We start from the raw sequence: 9,268 nt of genomic DNA on the forward strand, positions 1-9,268 counted from the left end.
CGAGAAATAAGAGTTATATCTCGTCTAATTCTAAAAAGAGGGGTTCTACTATCTTGTACTTAGATAAACCTTCCATACTGACGAGACAGACTAACACCAACATGTGTTCTTCTGATAACCCTTCAATTGAAAGGGAAACAACTGAAGAGAGTCAATTGATCTAAACCTTGCTAGAATCCAAGATGATAGATTTAATCGGTTAAAACATCATGTCTATGTTCTACTTGGTGTAATAAGAGATTGCAAATCCAAAGGAAACTATGATGTTCAGTCATCGTGCACATCTCTTGAAGCTAGTCTGAGAAAAGATGCCTTGGAAATTGAACATCGCTTGAGTAAACTCTCTATTCAAGGATGCTCAAAGCAATCTAATATACCAAGTACTTCTGACACAAAAGATGGTTCATGTTCAGAAGAAAAAACAGAAACCCCTTCTTGTAAAACGAATGTGCCTGGAGTCACCATCAATGAAAAAGGCTACACATCAAATGAATGGAGGAAATCTTCTAACGATGGTTTTAAGGATGTACTATCTAATCATTCTGATAATCAGAAAGTATGTCTTGTCTGTGAAACAAAGAGTTCGGTGAAACTAAAGGGAACCTCTAAGTTGAAGAAAAACTCCTTGGTTCAACTTCAACACACCTTAGATTTGATTCTTAAAGGTGTAACTGACATTCGTATGTCTAAACCAATTGGTTTTCGTACCTACCCTGTGTATGTTACCAGGAAAGTCAATTTAATGAGTTCCTCAAACACTCGAGAATAAAACAGACATCTGAAGAAACATCGTATAAAGGAAGATCGTGTGATGATCTCTGAAAATAACATTTCTCCTGTTGAGAAAGCAAGTTCAGATGAAAGAAGAAATATTGATGAATTGAGAGATAATCTGAAGAAGATAATTGAAGGGTATAAAGAATTCGTCAACAGGTTGTCTTCCTCATCAAACCAAAATTCTTCTGGTAAGAACTTAACTACGTCTCGTATCTTGATGACAATAAGTTTTATGATAATTTCTCACATAACAAGGGATCATTTCCTCGTCTCGGAAGGAAAAATAAACTGGGCCACAGACACAAATCTCTTGATGAGCATATTGCTCATACCTGTGCTAATTAATCACAAGGTTTAAAGAGCTTACTCATAAAAACCCTGTTGAGTAAGATGTGTTGATATTCATGTATACTTTTGGCATGTGCATCTTTTAAGTTGAGCTATCTTCTTATCGTCCATAGAAAAACGATTGCAGACTTGCTGTGCCTAGAGTATTGTTTTGGTCTAAAGTTACTTCTCATTTTCTTTAGGAATTCCTCCGTTGAATCTTGGTTCTTGCTACATCCAGGTTCAAAAGTTTTTGTTTGAAAAGCCATGTTTTTATTTTCTTATTTTTGTTGGGCTTCTTTTTCTGGGTCATGTTGTACTCGAACGGATACCCGTGTTCTGGCACGAGTCAACTGTTAAGAAAATCCTAGAATCTCTTCTCTAAGAGACCCTTATATACCAACTTGTGAGTTTCAAAATTCACGTACGCATACTCTAGGTTGGTTTCTGGGTGATCAAGTATGTATTCTTCTTCATCTTGATATGGTGGTTTCGCAAGAGGATTCCTTGACAAAGAAGTTGTTGTCGAGTCTAAGAAGAAAAGAACTCTTGTAGACGAAGATCATCCCAATGCTTCATGTTACTTTGCCTATGTCCATGAGGATGCTGAAAAGGATGATATGATTTCTGCTGAAGTTGTTCACGACTTTCTTAAGTACTTTGGAGAAGCAAAACAAGAGCTCATTGCTACTCTGAAAAATCTTGATGCTTTGAAAACTGAGTTGAAAAAGGTTACTACTGACCTTGGTCTCATAAAGTCATGCATCAATGATCTTCGCAAAGAGAATCACCACTCCGATGTTGCAATGAATGTTGTCTTTCACAAGCTCAAAGACCCCATGACTCGTGTAGTTCCTGAACCGTCCATATGATCTTAGTTCGTGTTCGGAAAGTGTATTGGAGTCTGTTTTCCTTTAGCTTGTTGATTTAATATTGTTGTCAAGTATGTTTTCTTTTTGGCTTAGTTGGAAGAATAACTAGTGGTTTGAATAGCGATGATTGTGACTATACATAGCTATTATTTTCATCTTCTTGTTTTTAGGTTTTTTGGTTTAAAATTCTAAAACTATTTGGAGGAGGATGTTTTGCAATATATTTAATTTTGTTATATTACAACTTGCTATGGGATATTTGTGTTTACGTCCGTGAACTTTGTTGTCCCATATTTTGTCAAAAGTAAAGTCGTTCATGATCGGTATTCATGTATTGGTTTAAGAATGAATAGACTTTTGATATATACAAAAGTTAAGCCTATATTGTCAACCCTTGACGGAAGATAGGTTAAAATCTTTTGTATCCAAGGATTATTGCTATTGTATATGCTTGTGCAAAAGAATGAATCCTTGTATATTCCATGGTATAGATCTTCATTGATCCATCCTTTTTGTATTACCGTGAGGTTCCGTAATGTGTCTTATGTTGAGCACGATACGACTAAGTTGATTAATTTTTGGTTGGTTGTTCCGTAAGATACTTTATGTTGAGCATTTGTGAACTAAATTAATCATCTTGTTTGGTTATTTAGTTATTGCTCTGTAAGTTCTCTTATGTCGAGCAAAACAAATTACAATTAAATTGATTACATTTGTGATTAGTTTGATTGTATATTCCAATTAGATTAATTATGGGATCTCTTGTAATTAGTCTAGTTGAGTTTTCATATATTCCATGAGTTTTTCTTGTGTTGAGTATATGAACGGATATCTTAATCATTTTCTAATGGTTATGTTAGTCGTTGCTCCGTAAGTTTACTTATGTTGAGCATAATGAATTAAATTGATCACCTTTGTGGTTAATTTGATTATGTATTCGGATTAGATTATTCATGGATTTACTTATGAATAATTTGATTGAGTTTTGGATATAAAAATCATTCTCATGGTTTTGGTGTCCAATAAAATCCTTCGTTTCTCTTGAAATTAAGGTCGCTCGTTGTTCCCTTGGGAATGACATCAAATGGGGGAGAGTTCTTTTGAACTTGTGCTTAATGGTCATATCTTGAGGGATGCGCGGTTGTGTAATTTTAGAGGGGTTATCTTGTATCTTTAAACTCCTTGATGAATGATGTTATCTTCGGCTATATGATTGCATCTAAATAAGATGATGTGTGTTTGTTTCTCTCAGTCATGAAATGTCTCTTACGGAAATTTCATTATGATCCCGTTCTTGTACCTTTGCCAATTTTATTGACAAAAAGGGGGAGAATTAATATGTAATTCACACTACAAATACGTATGGTTTTCGGATCATTGTGTAAGGGGGAGTGGTTTTCATGTGAGATGGAGTACTGACTAATGGGGAGTGATACATATGACCATAGTATTATTGTTGAAGTTGTGATACAATTGGACTTTGACACTGTATAACAATGATCGAGACCGATGCTTTCTCACTGTTATAGCTACGGATCTTCAACAACGGTGATGCTAAACTTACAACCTTTGGGATCATTGGAGTACGTGGAAGTGACGAAGATTTCGAGGAATGTTGAAGATTAGATATGTGGAATAGGAGCTACTAAAGTTTCGTTATCTTTTTTGTATTCCATATGTATTGATAGTTTTGTCACTAAAATTGACAAAGGGGGAGATTGTTAGAGCACTACTCGGTCAAAATCACATGCACTGCTATCTCAAGCATGTTTGTCAATGTTAGTGATCAAAACTATAAGTCTTGATTTCTAGTCTCTTATAGCTAAGTCTTGGACTAGGATAGTAAGTGTAGTTGAGCTCAAGGACTTCATGGCGATTCATCATACAAGTACAAGATATACTCAAGGAACCGGTGGAACTTCTCGAAAAAAAGGTATGTGGAGACTTGAACTTATCTGTCACTCAAAAGTCTATCTATTCTATCTCCTACTCTTTGAGACAAAAGTCGTATGCTATATATATAGACTAGATCATACACATTTGGTATTTTGAGCCGAGTATACCTCGCCTATCTATATCTCTAAATTTGTGTTGGTAAGCTTTTCGCTTCGACCAAGTTTATATTTACCTAGTGACGAAAGTCATGAATGTTTCAATCACTTTGAAAATTGCTTTGACGAGAAATAGTGTAACAACTATATAACATCCTCTAAGAATGTTTCACTGATTTGAATGAGAGTTTAGATTACATAACCAATGGATTCCTTGAACCGAAGTTTTCGAACTTTTTTGATCAAGAGAACCGGAACTATGGCAAGTTCCAAGTCCGCGAACTCAGTCCGCGAACTTCCGAAGTTCTCAAACCCGAGAATTTCTGTTGGAGTTGACAAACTACTTGCGTGAGTCAAGTCCACGAACCGGCGTAGTTCTCGAACCCGAGAATTTCTGCTGGAGTTTGTAAACTCTATCCGGTGTCTTAAGTCCGCGAACCTAGTCTGTGAACTTGAGAAGGTTATATATCCAAAGATGATTTTTGAACTTAATCTTAAAATACTAAGGAATGCATTTGCAAACCGTGGATATTAAAGTTCATGAACCAATTCGAGTGAATCAAATCATCTTTGCTTCAATTGTGTCTTGTGTAGTTACATAAGATTTCCTTGCAATTGAACAACTCTCTTAACTAGTTCATTTGAGTCAATTGAACTAGTTATGGTGAAGAAGAACATGGTTGGTATGAAACGCTCATATGGTTAACCTCTTTGGGTAGACTATTGTTGAACCAACAATGTACACGTTTGGGTGCGGTTAACAAACCTAGAAGCGTACAATCATTTGTGTATGCCAAGCTAAGTTTTCGATCTAACGGTTGAGAAATATTAGCTTGAATCTAAATCAGGTTTTCATCTAACGGTAAATATTGATTGCTTTGTAACTAAGGCAAAACCCTGATTTGAAAGGCTATATAAAGGAGACATTTAGCATTGAGAAAACTAATATCAACACGTCCGTGTGATACTAGTTTCGTTGCTAGAGTCGATTCTCCTTTAACCTTTGGTTTTCTTCTTTTAAAACCAGGTTAACGACTTAAAGACTTCATTGGGATTGTGAAGCCAGACCGATACTACTTTTATTGTAGTTGTGTGATCTGATCTTGCATCTTCTATCGTAACAGTACAATCATATTGATTGGCTTGAGATCGTGAGAGTTCTCCGATAGGCAAGATATAAAAAGTAATCACAAACACCGTCGTCTCATTGTTTGTGATTCCACGACATCTTGTTTTGCTACCATACGATTAAGATTGTTGTGATGTGATTGATTAATCTAGGCTGTTCTTCGGGAATATAAGACCGGATTATCAATTGGTTCCTGTTCACCTTGATTATTATCAAAAGACGGTAAAATTTTTTTTAGGGTTTTTTCTGTGGGAGACAGATTGATCCTTTGATAGACTTGTCTGTGTGAGACAGATTTGTTTATTGTTAAAGCCTGCGATTTTGGGTCGTAGCAACTCTTTGTTGTGGGTGAGATCAGCTAAGGGAATCAAGTGCGCAGTATCCTGCTGGGATCAAAGGCGTAGGGAGTACAACTGTACCTTGGATCAGTGGGAGACTGATTGGGGTTCAACTATAGTCCAGTTTGAAGTTTGCGGTTTCCTCGTTAAAAAAATTCTGGTGTCTGTGTTATTTCTATTTCCGCATTATATTTGTTTATATAATTGAAATAATACAGGTTGTGCGCTTGAATAAATCAATTGGAAATTCGACCTTTGGTTGTTGATTGATATTGATTGATCCTTGGACATTGTTCTTTGGTTTCGTCCAAGTTATTCCTTGTGTTTGATTATAGACTCGTTGATTTCTATTAGCTTGAGTGAATCAAAACAAGAGAGAGATATTAACTCCTTGAGATACTTTTATCTAGACTGAGTCTGACTGTCCAGTTGATTCTCTAGTAAGTGTTTCAGAGTTAGTCCATACAGATTGTTAATCTAAATATTGGGTGGTGTTGTTAGACCCCCGCTTTTTCAAGTGCTTGTGCTTTTGGTCCCAAGGGTTTGCTGAAATAAGCAATTGGTTTGTTCTCCTGTAGTAAAACAACTCCCACACATAGATCACTGGCATCACTTTCTACCACAAAAGGCTTGGTAAAATCTGGCAAAGCTAGTATTGGAGTACTGATCATTGCTTCTTTGAGTTGATTGAATGCGAAAAAGCGGAGGTCTAACAACCACACCCAACAATTCGATTAGCAATCTGTATGGACAAACTACAATATACTTTCTATAGAATCAACTAGATAGTCAGACTCAATCTAGATAAAAGTATATCAAAGAGTTTATATCTCAATCTCTCGATTTGATCTTTACTCAAGAAAATAGAAATCTGCGAGTCTTTATCAAAGAGAGATAACTTGGATGGTACCAAAGACCAATATTCAAGTGTCAATCAATTTAAATAAACAACCAAAAGGTCGGATATTCTAATTGATTGAACTTAACGCACAACCTGTATTATTTCAATTAAAAAGATAAAACAATATAATGCGGAAACTGAAATAACACAGACACCAGAAATTTTGTTAACGAGGAAACCGCAAATGCAGAAAAACCCCGGGACCTAGTACAGATTGAGCACACACTGTATTAAGCCTCTACAGACACTAGCCTACTCCAAATTAACTTCGGTATGGACTGTAGTTGAACCCCAACCAATCTTACACTGATCCAAGGTACAGTTATGCTCCTACGCCTCTGATCCCAGCAGGATACTGCGCACTTGATTCCCTTAGATGATCTCACCCACAACTAAGAGTTGCTACGACCCAAAGTCGAAGACTTTAATAAACAAATGTGTATCACACAGAAAAGTCTACGGTAATAGATAAATCTGTCTCCCATGAATATACCTATGAGTTTTGTTCCGTTTTTTGATAAATCAAGGTTGTTGATGGTGGATTTTAGTTCAGGGCTAAAATTGTAAAACCAAATTTATGCGCTGACATCCTGTAAAGGATAAAGCCACTGATAAGTAATGAATACTTCTTCACTTTACTAATTCACCTAAAATGGAGCATGTGGCAACAATCCCAGTATTCTGTGAATTAAATACACAAAATTCATCCAGGTTGGAGCATGTAGCAACAATCCCATATACCCTAATTAATAAAATGCCCATGAGGGGAAATGTAATTAAGAAAATGCCCACGTTTTTTTGAAAATTAAGAAAATGCCCATGACTTGACCTTTTCCGTCCCGTTTTTTTGAAAAAACGGCTAGCGGACGTTACATGACATGTGGCACTAAATCGGGAATGTAAAAAGACCTTCTAGCCCTGAGTCAGTTGGATCGATCAGAGTAGCATCAGTGACTCAGTATGAACTCGACTCATGACTCGGTACCAATATAGCAACTGAAATCTATCAGTGCCCATGAGTGGACCTTTAATAAACCAATGGACGCCGACAACCCAATCTATTTCAGCTAGTTTCGATGACTCGCATCAACTATCAACTGCGACAATAATCACTTCTCAAGCTTCTCTATAATGCAATTAGAACCACCTGTCTGCAACATAAGCCAACAGAAACTGCTCATTGAAGATGAAAATTCGACTCAACCTTTATCCCTGTAAGCATATTAACAACACAAATACAAGATTAATTTATCATTTCCAGCAACATTCACAACCATATCCATGGCTTGATCATACGTAGTGACAAGCTCTTGACAAATCGCATTGCGAGTAATTGAGACACCACCACTTTCTGACAGCTCAAGAAACCCATGGAACTCAGTTCATGCAAACCCCAAATGCTATTGTTTGTTGTTGTATCCATTTCTCAATCGAAAACTTCATGTAAATCCACTTCCAAACCACATGGAATACCTCCAAACAGGATCTGCACTGATTTACCCAACAAGATCAATTTGGTTCTCAAAACATATTTACTTTAAAAAAACCTAATTTCACAAATTACAGATCCAAACATCTAATTAAATCAATTGATAACAAAAAGTCATCAATTCATTTAAAATTACAACTACCCATTTCATCAATTAGCAAAAGAAATTCGAACATGATAAAAATCCCAAATTCTTCATCTTTTTACCTTTCAATTAAGGGTTTTCTACAATGGATTTTTATGGTTTATGTGGTTCCAATTAAAACCATAGTTAAAACCGTAAAAACCCATCATAAATATCTAATTGAAATCTTCTTCAAACCCATGACAATCACGGATCTGCTAGTGCAAACTTATTCAAAATCAAGGAAACAAAAAAAAAATCAACAAGAACATAATTAACAGAACATTCACTAATTGATTTCATAAAATGACGATGACGATCTGGCATGGGTAATTTTTGATGACGAAGAATAAGGACGTGAAAGAGAGGGAGGGAGAGAGAGTTGAAGAAGTTGAGCGGCTGTTTTTAGAAGTGACGAGAACTTGGGAGAAGAAAAGGGATAAATGGGAAGGTAAGGTTCTAGAAATTGCACCCACCATTCAAGAAAATCTAACGGTCACAACTTCATCAGATACATCTTGAACCGCTCATAGGTTATGGACAGGTTTGTAATTGCACCCATCATTTTATCATCTCCTGCGATGAGAAATTGACAAAGTAAGCGAGTTTTTTCCAAAATGATGGGTCCAGACGGAATTCCTATCAGTATGGGCATTTTCTAAATTTTCAAAAAAACGTGGTCATTTTCTTAATTACATTTCCCCACATGGTCATTTTCTTAATTTTCCCATTAATTAATGCATGACTAGCCTTGTGTTTCCTGTGTTGTTCCTGCATAACTCTCATTATTAGCTCGGCACGATGACTGAGTGTTTGTCTCAGCAGAGTAACACGAATCTCCAAGTGTTAATAGTGAGGCATGCACGAAATACCCGTACAGGCTATACCTCTCGGTGTGTTATACAAGCCCGATTGAGCATACATCTCTCGGTGTGTTATACTAGCCTGATTGAGAATATTTGAACTTGGTCTATCCATATCAGTCTCAGAAACAATCACGACCATGCAAGTTGGCCGCATGATTTAACCAGCCTAGACGATCCTCAGCAGGAGCAGGCTACCAGCGGGCCCGTTTATGCCCTGGACGGTCAGGTGCATATCACGCCCTTCAGATAGCCACCAAACACCAGCCCAGAGTTGGATGAACAAGCTGGTGTGGAGCAGCTAAAAAAGAAGTCATGCGATAAAAACCGGCCAACGCAGACTTAAACATGTCACGACCGTCCAACATCGCCGGCGCGGTTGTACGGCGAGGATTAT

General features: G+C 36.8%; 1 long non-coding RNA gene across 1 annotated transcript; it reads right to left on the reverse strand.

The window, feature by feature from the left end:
• Window positions 1-7,171: 7,171 nt before the first annotated feature.
• LOC113273694 lies at window positions 7,172-8,400 on the reverse strand. Its single transcript, XR_003322560.1, has 2 exons — window positions 8,092-8,400; window positions 7,172-7,881 (listed from the first exon to the last, which is right to left on the reverse strand). It is a non-coding gene; the product is annotated as an uncharacterized LOC113273694 (long non-coding RNA).
• Window positions 8,401-9,268: the final 868 nt, after the last annotated feature.

Source organism: Papaver somniferum, chromosome 4, assembly GCF_003573695.1.
Source record: "Papaver somniferum cultivar HN1 chromosome 4, ASM357369v1, whole genome shotgun sequence".
Classification (NCBI taxonomy): Eukaryota; Viridiplantae; Streptophyta; class Magnoliopsida; order Ranunculales; family Papaveraceae; genus Papaver; species Papaver somniferum.